The sequence below is a fragment of the Bombus impatiens genome, unplaced genomic scaffold, assembly GCF_000188095.3.
Source record: "Bombus impatiens unplaced genomic scaffold, BIMP_2.2 scf_0406, whole genome shotgun sequence".
In the NCBI taxonomy this organism is placed as follows: Eukaryota; Metazoa; Arthropoda; class Insecta; order Hymenoptera; family Apidae; genus Bombus; species Bombus impatiens.
In genome coordinates this window covers 1,336,604-1,351,746 of record NT_176825.1, presented here as the reverse complement: position 1 = coordinate 1,351,746, position 15,143 = coordinate 1,336,604, and the positions used below count along the sequence as shown (strand labels likewise).

Below are 15,143 nucleotides of genomic sequence, written 5' to 3'. Positions count from 1 at the left end.
GCGCGCGCGCGCGCGCGCGCGCTCGATGTGTTCGGTACTTGGCATCGTACAGGTTAGTTACATTACGTTATTCCCTTATGAGAAAATAAAATCGTGCACTTTATTGCGAAAGTAAATTAAACTCCACCTCTGCGAAATACTTTTTATACTTTTCCCCCAAGTTTTCAACTGCTCTAAAAATCCACGGGAACATTGATCGCGATATAAATTTCAATCGAATATTTTCGTGCTCTTGCCCGCTGCTACCACCGGCCGAAAACTTTCGCTACCAACTGTACGTTTATAACCTAACTCTTGCACGGTCGCACGTTTCACAATTTCAAATAATAACACGAGCAAACTTTTTATACCTAATAACGAGAAAGTAGTATATGTATGAAACCAAGGACTGCAAACGAACACGAGAGACCTTGGTAATCGCATTTCGTTTTCTAATCTCCATATACGAATTCATAACCGAAACGAAGTGAAAAATGCTTTTCTAAATTGTATTTCAACGTAGAAAAAGGACAATCGATCTAACGGTTCCAACTTTTCAGAACAATGTCACTTTGGTGGCACTAATAAATCGAATTAACGCGAGGGGAAGCAAAGTAAATATATTTCCCAGGAAACCAGACATTTTCAAGCGTATCGGGTATTCGTCAACAAAGTTTCGTTTGCGTCCTTTATTAATTCGATTAAACGTAGGATCAATTGGCCAAAACTTTGAGCGGGCTTCTCTTTCTACCTCCTTCTATGTTCTCTCCCTTCTGGTCCTGGTAGTTTCCACGCGCGCGCGCGCTCACGCGCCCTCCCTTTTCACTTCGAATCTGTTTTCCCCCACTATTACTATTAACCCTTACCGTGTATTTCCCTTTTACTTTGTTTGCCCCCTTAATCTTTCATTCCGCGTGACGTCTAAGCTGAAATCTCGTAAATACGGGCAAACTTAAGGCGAGTTCAAAAGGTCTTTCATACTTGAATGTTGCTTCGTTTTCGAGAAAAAAATTTTACGAGCGTCCCTATACAAGTTTATTGACGCTCCGAGTACCTCTTTTGAGACACGGATACTCTACTTCTGTAAACCTTCCGTTCCTACCTTTTCCTTTTTTCTTTTTTTTTTTTTTTACCTATGTTCTCTTCCTTTTTAAAGAGAACCACATTTTTTCTCTCTGTTTTTTTTTTCTGCTTTTAACAACGATGACACTTTTTCGATGTTTTCATTCCGTTGCACATTTTATTTTCGTAAAAACTCTACGAAAATCACGGTGAAGTACATAACTGTTTCAAGCCGTCTGATTGAAAGAAAATCTCTAAAAACGACCACGACCATTCGCGAATTATAATAATAATAATCTCTCCTCTAATTCATACGCGATTCACGGGACGAGCACTGAAATGCGGTTACCGAGCACGAGCGAGAGAGCTTTCAATTTAATTTAAAGAACAGTTACATCTCAAATATTTCAATTTGATCACAGCCAGCATTACAGTCCAATTTCAATTTCATAAATTGCAGTAATAAATGTTCACTGACGTAGTTGTCCGCGGTGGCCACAGACTACGAGCAAATATCAGTTAATTACAATTTGCATAATACACTCGAAACTGTTCAATTCTAATTCAGGCTCGCTATGGAATCAGGTGCATTACTCCCATATCTGTTATTATATCGTAATTTTATTAGACCTATATTAAAATCAATACCTTTCGAGCGATGAATATTAAATTTTATATATGTACGTACGTATACTCTCGTTTAGTGTATATTAAATGAATACAGTCGAAAAACCTTTCCAATCTTCCGATCAATCAGCAAAATTAATTAAATGGCAAAAGAAGAAAAAGAAGAGAGAAAAGAAAGCACATGAGGTAAAAAAAAACGAAAATTCGTAAAACCATTCGGGATGAATGGGAAAAAATTGACACGAACGAAAAGTAAGACGTCGCTGCCATTAATCGACCGGTAATCACCCTGTGGAAAATCAAATTTATTACTAGTCGGCACCGACGGCCAAGAACGAAGAAAGAGAGGAAAGGAATACAGAGAGAATGAAGAAAGCAAGAATAAAGAGAGGGAAAGTTCTTTTCGTTGGGCGCACAATAGCAAATCTGATTGCAAGAGGATTAGCAGAACGTCCCTCGTTACGAGGCTGCACATTCCGATTTAATTTGATTCAAGCTGTATAAAGTAACGTCGGACAGGGCCAGAGGGCACTGCGGTTTCTGCCGAATGTGCCTGTTCCATGTTCTATAAGATACAGAAATGCACTCGTCGCTATCTGAATAGAGGGAGACAGCGCATTGGCCCAATGAACAAACGTATTTTAACCACCTCTCAACGCTTTCAATCGATCGATGGAAATGCTGTTTCTCTTTTCCCCCACGCCCGCTCGATTTCAATTGCCCGTTATTATGTTCTTCGTTTCAACTATTCGACAAAATTGTGGGAATTGCACGCTATTCGTTCGTGTAACTGCCACTCCTATATGATTCATGGGATTTTATACGATTTCAACGGAATTACATACAGTGTATCACGAAAGTATTTCAACACTTACCACAGGAAAATTTATGCGCGTATTGTACTGAATATTTCGAAATTTTATTAACACTGTATAACGAGACACGATTGTCGTTGTTATATTCGTAAAATTTGAAAGCGATCTAAAAATGTATATACCAGCTACTCACTGCATATATATATATATATATATATATATGAATTTACCTTAGTCGAAATCTAGTATACAGCATGAATAGTCATCTTGAATATATAAATGTTAGAGATGGGGTCCTATTGAATATTCAGGCTCATTAGTATAATGGATAATTGACTAACTCGATCCAAGTCAATGTTACTTAAAAGTACATACGAATTATTTTCGTGAGCCATTATGTATGTATGTATGTATGTATTACATATATGGCCACGTTCTTAAAATGTACACGAAACGATTCATTGCATTTTTCATTTGGACAATTTATTTTCCTTCTTCTCTATGCATATTTCGTTTCATTTCAAAAATCGCTTATTTTTTTTTTTTTTATTTTCCGAAAAAAAAAAAATCGTAGAAACGCTGATTTCTCGTCAACCGATATTGGAGAATCAGGACCATCGATTCAATTCGTTGCAGTTGCATTCAAACATTTCACGCAAACATTCTACACTACCGTAAGAATTGAAAACTATTTTCCAAAATGCTTGTGTAACATATTTTATGGTAGTAAATTCTCAGAAATCACTCTCGAAATTACAGTGATACTGCTACAATAGTTCGTTATGTTATTTTCATTGACAGTTATTTTTATCTAAGAATTTTCCTTAAGCTTCAAGGTTCGTATCCATCCTTCTTCTTCTCGTATATACGTGCGTCGCAAAATAAGAACTACGACTCTGTAATCTAAATAGAACTCACACGGTTATTGCATAAACATGCGCGGCCCGATTTATCAAAGCTGAAACAGGATTGGCGAGCACACGCACGTTCGTGCCCAAGGGTAAAAGGGATGTACTCACTTTTGATGAGAGTAACTTGCGTCCCTTTATACGTCAATCTCTCTCGCATAGAATACAGGAATAATCAAATACGTATCTATTTTTTCGATTAATACAGTCATTGTTGCAACAGTCGTTGTTCGGTCTTTGGTTTTATACACTTTAACGAGAAAGCTGGAAGGCCAAACGATATAATTCAACGAGGTTACAAAAAAAAAAAAAGAAAAAAAAAATTACAAGAATTCAAAATTAAAAATTAGTAATAAAATAAGTTTAACAGTAGAATTTTAACTATACTTTTTAATAATATATTTTATTCTAGGTTTAATAGTACTGATAATGACGACGATGTCTATCTTTGATTCTTTTTAATTCATTAAGAAGTTAGTTTGCTCGTTTCTACGATCCAGGCGTATAAAAGTTTCTCTCCAAGAAACGGGGAAACGTTTCGAGAAATTTATAAACAAAAATTTCTACCTAACAATCTTTTAAACGGCCGTACGTAGTTAGACTGGATCCTATATTTAAAGTAAAGAGTTTTATATTAAACAACAGTGGAACGAGGATGAGCAATGGGACACGCGCTTCGTGCGATATAAAATTTTCAATGCGATAACCGTCACAGTAATTTCGCTGGACACGCGATCACCGAGCACGGATTTTGTAGGCATTCCTCTGTTTTCCGCGTAAACACCAAGATATCTGACCGATTTTAATTTCGATATATATTTCCTCTTCAAATAACTGTCCGATTTAATTAATTGTAAATATATATATATATATATATATACATATATTTCACAAATGAAAACCGCACATCAAAAGCATAACACAAATCACACGAGTATTTTCATGTTTACGTTTTATGTTTAGTTTACGAGAGTAATTTACAAATATGTATAATTTATAGTTCGTATAAATATAACTTATATTTATTCATAACGCAAGAGCAATTGCTAAAATTCAATATGTTGTCGAGTTCCCAATTCCGAATCAAAATTACTTTTCCATTTGATTTTGGGATTAAACGCGTGCTTCTACCATTCTCTCCAACATTTCAAAAATATCAATAGCAATGGCTATATAGTATATATACTACGTATTTCGTGTTAAAATATCTTTTTTTAGTCACAAAATCAGGTAAAATGGACGTAACATAATTCTCTCCTTTCGTACGATCTTCACACGTATTCGATGCATAAAACATAAAACCGATTTATCATAATATGATTCAAGCATGATCTTCAAATGTATTCGATGCATTATCGATATGATTTTGTTAATATCGCGAGTATCTTAGCGTCTGATATAATTCATTAACATTTACAGTAACGTTTATTAAATGCCGCCATGTCGCAATTTTAATTAAGATAATTAATCCTCTTTCTCGTTCGCTTATGCTCGCGCACCACCGAAAACGAACGTCTGAAAATTTAATTATTAATTCGATGAAGTGTATTTAATTACTCGATTAAAAGGTTTCCCCGCCGAGGTCGCAGATCATTAAAAATACAAATATCACAATTTCAATTAAAAGAATAACTGTGCCAGAAAAGGTGCGCTTTGTACTAGCAAAAAAAAAAAAAAAAAATTGTTTATTGTTCTGATCCTCTCTCGTTTTTTCTTTATGAAAAACTGCTTTTATTTCGTTGGTTTCGCAGCCACCATCGAATTCAGCATTCTTTTGGCACGTGTGTATTTTCGAAATTATTCCCTGCCTCTCGAAATAGGATGAATCGGGCCGACGATTTAAAAAGCATCACAAACTCCATGTTAAAGTGAAAATAAATCTCCCTAAATTAAATGGCATACAGCAACGATAGTAATTTGCATTAATTGCATTTCCAACTGAAGTTTGTTTTACGCGTTCTATTTTCCACGTTACAACCTTTAGTCCGATTAAATTCCCGACAATCCAAAATCTTTCGATTAATTTCATACACGATGAAAAGAACATGAAAGACAGTTAAAATCAATTTTTTCGGAAATTAACGTCGATAAATAATTTCAAATGAAAATTCGTATCTCGTACGAATAAATGATACTTAGCAGCCTACTTAGATCTATTCTTTTCAAAATTCTCCTTTATTTCGTTAACGTGTGAATTTTAATTCTATCGATCCCCGACGATTTCCGAACAAGTTATTCCGCGAATACACAGTCCATACGGTTGCATGGTATTGAATAACTTCCGAAAGACGATATTTCAATTCAAACATCATTCTCGATTCAGCTCGAGGAAGTAATAAAAAGGCAAGGAACACTTTTGCCTTACGGGCGAGCGAGAAAGAAAAAAAGAATAATATTTTAGTCTCGTATTTTTCGCGAATGTCTCGATACACACACGCACACACGTAAATACACACCGGCCAAAATTCCGATTCTTCAACGTCTTCAAACATATCCCGGGAAACCTTTCAATATCCAATATCTTAAGGCACGATATATATTAGAATCCATATTTCGATGTATTATGAATTTATCGTTGATTTCACCTTGCGTAGAAACCGAGAACTAAAATCATGGCCCCGTTACACGACCAAATATTCATTTGTCGGTAAAGAGGGAAAAATAGAAAGATAGATATAGAGAATAGAGAGAGAGAGAGAGAGAGAGAGAGAAACTACGATAGAAAAATGCCAACAATTTTGTACTACCGTTATAAAAATTTTTGTGACAAAACCAGCACGAGAGGAGATATGGGGCTGGAGAACGCGGACAAATCGTTGCATAATGGTCAAAAGAAATCGCGAAGGGATATAGGTTTGTAGATGAAAAGAGAAGCACACGAGCTTTCGAGAACTTGGAAGTCGCGAGTGGTTACTATAGCAACGCGGAAGCCGGTAAAATATTGTCTGGGGACTGCGACGAAGAGATGGGAAAAGCAAAGGTGGAGGAGAAGAAAAGGGAAGGATGAAGCAAAACAGAAAAACAGAATGAAAAGAGCAGAGCGGGGGTGGGGTAGAGATGGAGGTAGAGGAGAAGGAGGAAGAAGAGAAGCAGGAGCTGAAGGAGAAATGGAAACAGGAGGGTGAGAAAGAAGAGCGAAAGAGGATACGCGAGAAAAAAGGAGAGGCAAGAAAAAAAACAGTGGCAGGCCAGAGAGTTTCATAGAAGAAGGAAGAAGTTAGGTGAAGTATTTATACGGCTATAGAATACGCCTTGTCTAAATACACGAGTGGCATAATAGAAAATTTTACGGATTGTAATAAGTTAATTTTAACATACGACTTTTTATTTGTTTCGTTTCCTTTTCATTTTAGCAATCGTCGATTCATTTTATGTTCGTAACGAACGACGATTAAACGTCAACGATATCCCAGATGACACGATTGTGTAACTTTATTATATTTAGTTGTGACCTCGTTGATGGAAATTGAATGTCTATTCAAACAATATACTAGAACAATATGCTCTAATAATATTTCGCGAATTCATTTCTTGGCCGGAATGCGCACGTTCCACGGCCGGCGGACAATAGTTAAACCGTTTCGTTAAACTAAGGTATTTAAGTGGAAACCTCGGGTCACAGGGAAAATAGTGAAATTACTCGTAAGGCAACGTTACACGAGGCACCCTGAAAACGGAAATTAAGCCTTACAACGGCATTAGACTTGCCAAGTTATTTTACGTCGGGCCGTTTTGTATGTTTATCACGAGCTACCACCGAAACGACAAGTAAATCTTCGACTTAATGAAGATCGCTGGTTATTTCGTTTTACAAAAATAAATCGATTCCGAGATAATTACGGGTTATGAAATGCAACGTGGCGCTATCTCCGGTTCCACGATGTGGCGTCATAAAAAGAAATTACTCCGTGTTCCGTTTCAACGCATAATGTGGTTTATTAAAAGACAATGTAAAGTAATAAATAATTCATTAATTCTAAATAAGTAATTTAACAGATGGTATTTGAAAAATAAAATGTCATAAAAATTAGCGCATTAATAATTAACGATTGAATTAAGAATTAATTATTAATTCTATATTTCAATTATCTTATTATAGTTTATTAATGTGATTTTAATAATGTACGATGTCAGAGATAAAATTTTACTGCCTCGTTTAAAAACGTTCGCTCCAACATCCGGCACGTGGAAAGCTAAATCAATACGCATTATATACACATATAAGCTTCAGAAAATAGTAGAAAAATTTGTGATTCGATATTATTTATATCTATATTTTTTCAGCGTAAAAATAATTTCAGTAATGAGCAATTTAAAAAATGAAAATAGGAAAAAAATAGAGGAACAAATTTTAACTACGAGAACGCCAACACGTACGATCCGCATCGTGTAATATTGCCTTTTTTCATACATTTAATATCTGTTTCATTATCTCATAAACCTAAGCGGCCATTTTGCTATACACGAGCTCGCATCTAGAAATTGATGGGGCAAGAATTTTTCGTTCGAACAAACAGCAGGATATTCCAGTCACGTTCGACGACAAATCCTTTTCTTCCTATTTGAAACGATCATGATTTTAAGAGGTACAACTCGTGTGAAATGTGTATTTTCAGTTTCTTCTCTGGTAAAGAAAGTATATGACGGGTAGAGCACATCATATTCTCGCCACTTACCGACCGGTGAAATATTAAACGCGACATGACATCAAAGTGGAATAATTTTCGCTCCTTCTCTTAACGTTTATATCCACCATAATATTCTTGTACAAACGTAATTATTAATATTTTAAAGTAACTTTTTCAATTAAACGAGAACAAATAAAACGTACATATATTAATACATATGTATATTACATTATAATATACGTAGTAACTAATTAATTTGATTCTTCGATATTATTAAATTCGATTTACCTGCAACCGATTAACGTTTAAGTAAAATTACACAGGCGAATACGCAGCTACAATAACGATACAATACAATTAATAATCAATTAATTATTGATACGCCAACCAACCAATATGCGCATAGAACATAAACAGCATACAATATAACCATAATCGAATGTAATATGTATAAACAGAGTAGGCACGAATATGCTACGCAAACACGACTTCCACCATTACTAGCCGTATCTAAAATGTTTCAAAAATATATGTACTCGGTGTAAAAGTTCGAAATTCTGATGAACGATGAATTTTCGATTCGACCGATAATCTATATAGTTCAACGAATTTTATGAAACACGCTCAGATCTGCGCGCACATAACGCTTAACATCAATTAACCCCATGACAAATGCGAACAGAACTGAAAAGCAGGTTTTACGACTAGTGGCTTTCCGTGTGAATGCATCCTAACACGTGGGTATAGCGAGTGGGGAGAGACAAAACAAGTGAACGAGCTCTAGACGTGGCAACGACCGGATACGCTCGCTCGGCTGTCCTCTGTCTCTTTCTCCCTTTCCTCTCTCTCACTCTCTCTCTCTCTCTCTGTCTCTCTCGCTCCATCCTGTCCACCTATCGTTCTATTTCTTTCGCGCGTATGGTCATCCTTCTCTTGGCTTCCCCTCGATCGTTCTGTCTCGCTTGCGCGCGCTCATAGTCCTAAGTATGCAAGAACGAGAGGGGTAACGAGCACGAAAAACCCAAGGCAGTTATTATTTAGGGCCAGTTGTCATACTGACGGAGACAATAAATTGACAAAAATAACCAGTTGAAAGGGAGAGAATTTGTAATGTCTGATTAGGTTGGGCAGATATTTAACCGATCACGCGTGGCTTGATAAAATACCAAAACGAATGTACACGATCACTGGCATTTGATGTCTTCTGCATGGCAAAGATATCGAACTCATGACTTTTAATCTCTCTTATCGAGACTCTATCCTTATTTCTTGCCTTTTTTACAGATTTTCCTTTTTTTTTTTTTTTTTTTGATGTACGTCACAGTTCGTAGACACACTTTTTTTTTCGTGATATTACTTACTTCTGAAAAGCTCGTGTTTTATGAACTCCTTTTTATGCGAGGAGCTGTTATAATAATAAGAATAATGGAAGAGGGTGAGTTAAGTAATAACAAAGTTCAGCTTTAGCGAAAATTACGAGGGGATAAATTGTATAGGAGGGTGAATTAGTTTCAGATATACTGAATTTATGGAATAATATACTGTGTTCCAAGGATCGCCATTGAAGTATTATCCCAATGAAAGTTTATTTGCACGACGTTCGATATCGCTGGCCGCTTTATATGCAAAAAGGAATATCTGCCATTATTTAAAAGTACGACCTCTTTCCTATTGTAAATCCCATTGCAACGAGCGGTACGCGAAATTTTTCCCTCTGAAGTAGAGTTAGGTTGTTTCGCTACTCATCGATTTTATGCAAAGTTATTTGCTTGGCCTATTTCTCAAAGAGGAGCAGCTAAAGAGCGCGCATTGAAATAGTGAACCTTTTTCATATGCGACTGAAAAGAAAGCGTAAAATTATTAAATTAAAAGTTCGAATAAAGAAAAAAGGAAAGGAATAAATGGAAAACGGGAAACGTAGTCGAATAAAAACTTTAATTTCGAAAGTATTAAGAAAGTGTACGTAATAACTCTTCCCATCCTCTCTCTCTCTCTCTCTCTCTCGCCATTCCTTGCGTCGGTAAAACTAATTAACAAGTTTTTACTTTGATCCGCGGGATCGGCGATCAAATTGTTTCGAAAACGCGAGCAACGATGGCAGCACGATTATTTTCCTCCTCTCTATCAGTTTCTCACTTTTCATGCCGGCTGAGCGCTCTTTAAATTCATCACTCATTCATTCCCATTTTATTCGATGGAACGAATACAGAACTCGGCAGCTGGCGCGACTCCAATTCACTCTTATCTATCAGACGCAGAATAATATTGGGAGGCATCGCGGACGCGGAATTAATTTCGTTGAAAATAAATGTCACAAGCCGCAACAATGTTCCACTACCGGCATAGAAGATGGTTAAAGTGATTGCCAAAAGTTTCTCTACAACCGATATAGCTATAACGTTATAATTAGTCTCTACATATATAGCAGCTGACGAAAGTATTCGAACGCTTGTAGAAATTATTTATTAACATATTACGCGTGTTATACGAGACATTTTAAAATTTCGTTAGACTAATTTAAAACGAATAAGAAATCGTACGTAGAATGTACAAGATATTTGATACACACATTCATAATACACGCGTAATATATGCAATTAACACATATAAAAGTTTTCTACGATAAATGAATAAATTGTACAATTTCTTCCACGTTTCCTTTTACGATTCTTACGTTTCGATAGAAATGGTAGTGGTGATTTGCGACAATACGTCACAATTTTAAACCCAAGCTAAATACAGTCACGCGATAGACCGTACAGATTAGGTAATGCATTCGACACGATTGCATGATTGATTTCTATATACATTACGGTTTAATATAACATGTTTCTAGTTTAATGAAGACCGGCCTTGTTTAGAACTGTTCCAACCAGGCCATATTTGACTGAATAAACAATGATGGCGAGCTACGTAATCAGGCTCAATTAGCGAGCGAAACAATTTTATTTTTGATAAGGGGCAATGGATTTTAATGTACAATTAAAATTCAAGTCCGCGGCCTGGGCGTCTGTAAATTTGTAATAAAGCTGCATAATTGAGGACAGAGGGCTGCATAATGAAGTTGTAGCGTATTTCGGATGCACTACTACATTAAAACCGGAATATTGCGTTGAATACACAAATTTTCCATTAGCTGCTTGGATTTCGGTAAAAATCGTTCGCGAGCACGCGCGTTAAATAATATTTCTGTAATTAATCTCTCGAAATTAAAATCTGTCCGCTCGGATTATATGATTTCTCGACTCGTGTAAACATTGCCCCGAAAGGCAAAAATCATTTTCCGCGGTTTTCATTATCCCGACGGTCGCATCCGCGGATATTTTTAACATATTTAATTAAGGCTTTAATTAAATGGCTAGCGATTCAACCTACTATTTTTTCTGCTATTTTTATGAATTTTAATTAAATCCCCACGCACAACTCTTACGTCATTTTCACAACCACGCCGATTTCAATTTAAATACAACGATCGTCTGCCATGTATGTACTTGTCGAACGATAAACATCGACTAAAAGATATTATTGTGATCTACATCGCGCAACATTTTTTTTCGTCACGTTCCTTCGTCATTCAGAAGGTGAGAATACTGATGAGAGAATAAAGGAAGAAAGAATAAGAGCAAGAGTGAGGTGTTCATAGTGAGGGATGGGGAATCTTAAGTAAACAGGCTTCACATCATGTTGAGAGGTAGCAAACAGGACATTGAAAAAGGAGACTGTTCAATTTGTATTGGTAGCGTGCTCAAGAAATGCAATGTAAACTATTACTAAATGTGGCGCTTCCCTTTTGCTCTCTACAACGAGGTAAATTTTTGTGCAATGTGAAAACGCCGCGACGTACAATTAAGAAAAAAAAAAAAAAAAAAAAAAAAAACAAAAATACGTTGGTATTTGAAAATTTGAAGAGAGTCAAATCTTGCGGAGAAGAATGTTCATTCCCTCCGGGTGCACAGATTGTATATAGTAACTACACGAGATGAAATTTTTAAACGCGATTGCGAGCGACTCCTCGCACAGAGCATTTTGTGTAAATTGGCAACATTCGAGTTTCAGGTACAAATATTTAAATGAAACACGTGTTCAAATTCACGCTGCACATACAAAACAGATGCCCCACGTCGTCGTTGCCCCTCTCGCACTCTTACAAACGACGTTGGGAGAGAATGCATTATACAGAGTATATAGTTATACGTACATCCGATGGGCAGACTCGTTCTCTCTTTCTGTTACGAGTTTTCAAGCAATTTAGTCATGCAAAGGCCGAATCAGTTCGTATATTATTCGAATTGAAAAATATCGTAATACCGCGTTGGCTTTGTAAATAAACCCGTTCTGATTCCCAAACGTCTCTGCAGTGGCGTGGGACGTGACAAATCGAATTTTTATCGTGACATTTATCAAAGAAATATTCGCGAGAATAAAAGAGAAGCAAACAGTAATTATCGAATAACGATACGTCGTAGAAATAATATATTTAATAATAGGAAACGTAAGTATCGATCGAACGTATAATTGTCGCTTACGTAAGTTTTTCACTACGTATCGCATAGCCGGTATAAAATGCAAATATATTCCGTGATTTAATGACATATTTCAATTTAGAATGGTTATTTATAATTAGCATGCCGGTAGATTAAAGTTAGCACAAGGATTACTAGTATTAACTGTGTAATTTCTATCTTCGAGTGAGTAATAATAACATTTCAGCCGGAGATTTATTTTACGACCCCGCTCTCTGTAGAGACCGTAATGCAGATATTGATCTGCCTGGCGTTTAATGTCACTCACAATGTTATTCCGACTAAAACATATAGCGGTGGAATTCCAATATTTAATGTGCACACCTCAAACTATTTTTAAATGGATCAACAGATCCAACGAAATCTCGCTAATAACCCAGCCAATTTAATGAAAAAGAAAAAAAAAAAAAAAAAGAAGGAGAACGTTTGGAAATTATGAGCGCGCCATAAAATCGCTTTCTCCTTGAAATTGAATCGGATCGAATGATCGATGGCGACTATAAATCGACAATGAATGTATTGTCGATAGAATTTTAAAAGTTCGAAAAATGCGACGATGAACGTTTACATTCCTAATAGATAGATGATATATCAGGTTAGTCCTTACAAGAAATCATGAACGTAGATAGTACACCAAATTAGAGCCAGACGATGTGGCTTTTAATTAAAGCTTAAGACCGTCCGTTAAGATCGTGTGACTTGCCCGTAAATTTACGAGAGCTACGTACGTGTAAATGAACTTTGTTATGATCTATTCGGCACATATCGAATGAAAATATACATTTTTTCCTGGATTCAATACAATCAAAGAAACGCGAAACAAATGAAATTATAGATTAAAATTGATTATCTGTATTTTTATTAAAAATAGAGAAAAATAAATTAATAAATTCACTACGTTCTAATTTTATCCGTGACGATATACAGATATGTCGGAACCATTTTAAATAAAACGTCGAACCGAATGCACTGCACCGATGTACAAAATGAAAAATTGATTTTCCTAGATATACATTTATTATATATGTGTGTATGTATGTACGTATGTATATACATATTTTCAACGATGAAAATTACATTGATTCTATCCATGGTCGGTATAAAGGTAAATCAGATACATCCGTTACCGACAGAGCGTTAGATACAAGAGAGAGGTAAATAGAAATGCAAACAATTGCCCCTGGACTCGTATTTTCCGACGATACGACCAGTCTTCGAATATCAGGATCATACGTCACGTGAAAATAAATCACCAACTTTATATTCAGGGAATGCACTGTGCGTAGAAAATGAATACATTATGTGTTGCTCGTTTGAAAATACGACGGTTTCTATTGTATTTTATACCAAAATAAAACTTGATAAAACTCCGAAGAGAATGAAAATAGCACACAATGCCTGTTCAAATCAATTAACATTGTTCAGACATATCGAATTTATAAAACGAATAAAACATATATTTGCCAGACAAATGAAACATTGATTACCAATTTTACATTTAAGAAATGTAATTTAAGAAAGTAACCGAAACGATCGACCGTGTAGATTTCTCCTATAAATCGAAAGTTTTCAGAAGACCGACCGATTAGTTGGCAAATAAATTAGTCGCATAAAAACGTGGGACTTACAGCAAAACTTCGATAATCGTGGTTGAAACGGATTTTGAAAAAATATTCTATTCATCGGGAAAAATATTCTATTGACTTTGGCTTGTAATATAAATCGGCATATTCCCCGAAAATATAATAAAGCGATTTACTATTCTTTTCTGCAGTAACACAGGGGTGTGTCATGTAAGTTATCGTCGTGATAAATCAACAATCGTCAATCGGGCTTGTACCATGGTGGCCCGTAATTTATTGAACGCCGCATCTTCGATCCTCGATATTCAAATTACGTCGCTTCCAACGACCTGAAAGTCTTTCAAATAGTTTGCTCATCTTCTTTTTCTATACCTTTCAAACCTTCCATAGGATTATGATAATATTACTAGCATTTTGAACGTCGTTCCCTATTTCGTAGAATATTAAAAATCCACTTTCGACGCAACACTAGATAAGTTAACGGTACCGACAACGTTGATCTGTTAGCCGTATCATGTTTTAATTCGAAATCGTATTTAAGATAATTCGATTTTAAATACTCAGTTTTAATCGATCTTAATTTCAAAAAATGTCATCCAGCGGAATTTCAAATTTGCAATTATAATATAAATATGAATTTATGTTGAGCAGTAATGAAACGATGTACAAGTAATATTCTAGCAAATTAAAGAATGGGCGTTCGCTTAAGATGAAAGATAAACAACAGGAGGAAAGCTCATCGGTGAAATCAATTATTGTACAAACAATAAACCAACGAGTCTCTATAATAGTTCATCCTCCCCATAAAACCCATAGTTCTGTACTTGAAGCGAGAGAGTATCAACAGAGATCCCGAAGTAATTTTCTCCAGCGAATTCACCCCACCTTCCGTCACCACCTTAAAGGAGATACCATCGACAACGAAAGATTCCAATATTCCTGCGCACGCAACGCCGTTTACACAGCTTTTTGTGCAACTCGTTCACCGAGTGTGTACGCTCTGTCGTCGTGTCTGCGC

The 15,143-nt window shown here is 35.9% G+C and overlaps 1 protein-coding gene across 4 annotated transcripts in view; it reads right to left on the bottom strand.

Moving 5' to 3' along the window:
- Nucleotides 1-15,143, bottom strand: part of LOC100746223 (mastermind-like domain-containing protein 1) — a 174,402-nt gene that overhangs the window by 54,010 nt on the left and 105,249 nt on the right. The window lies entirely within an intron of this gene.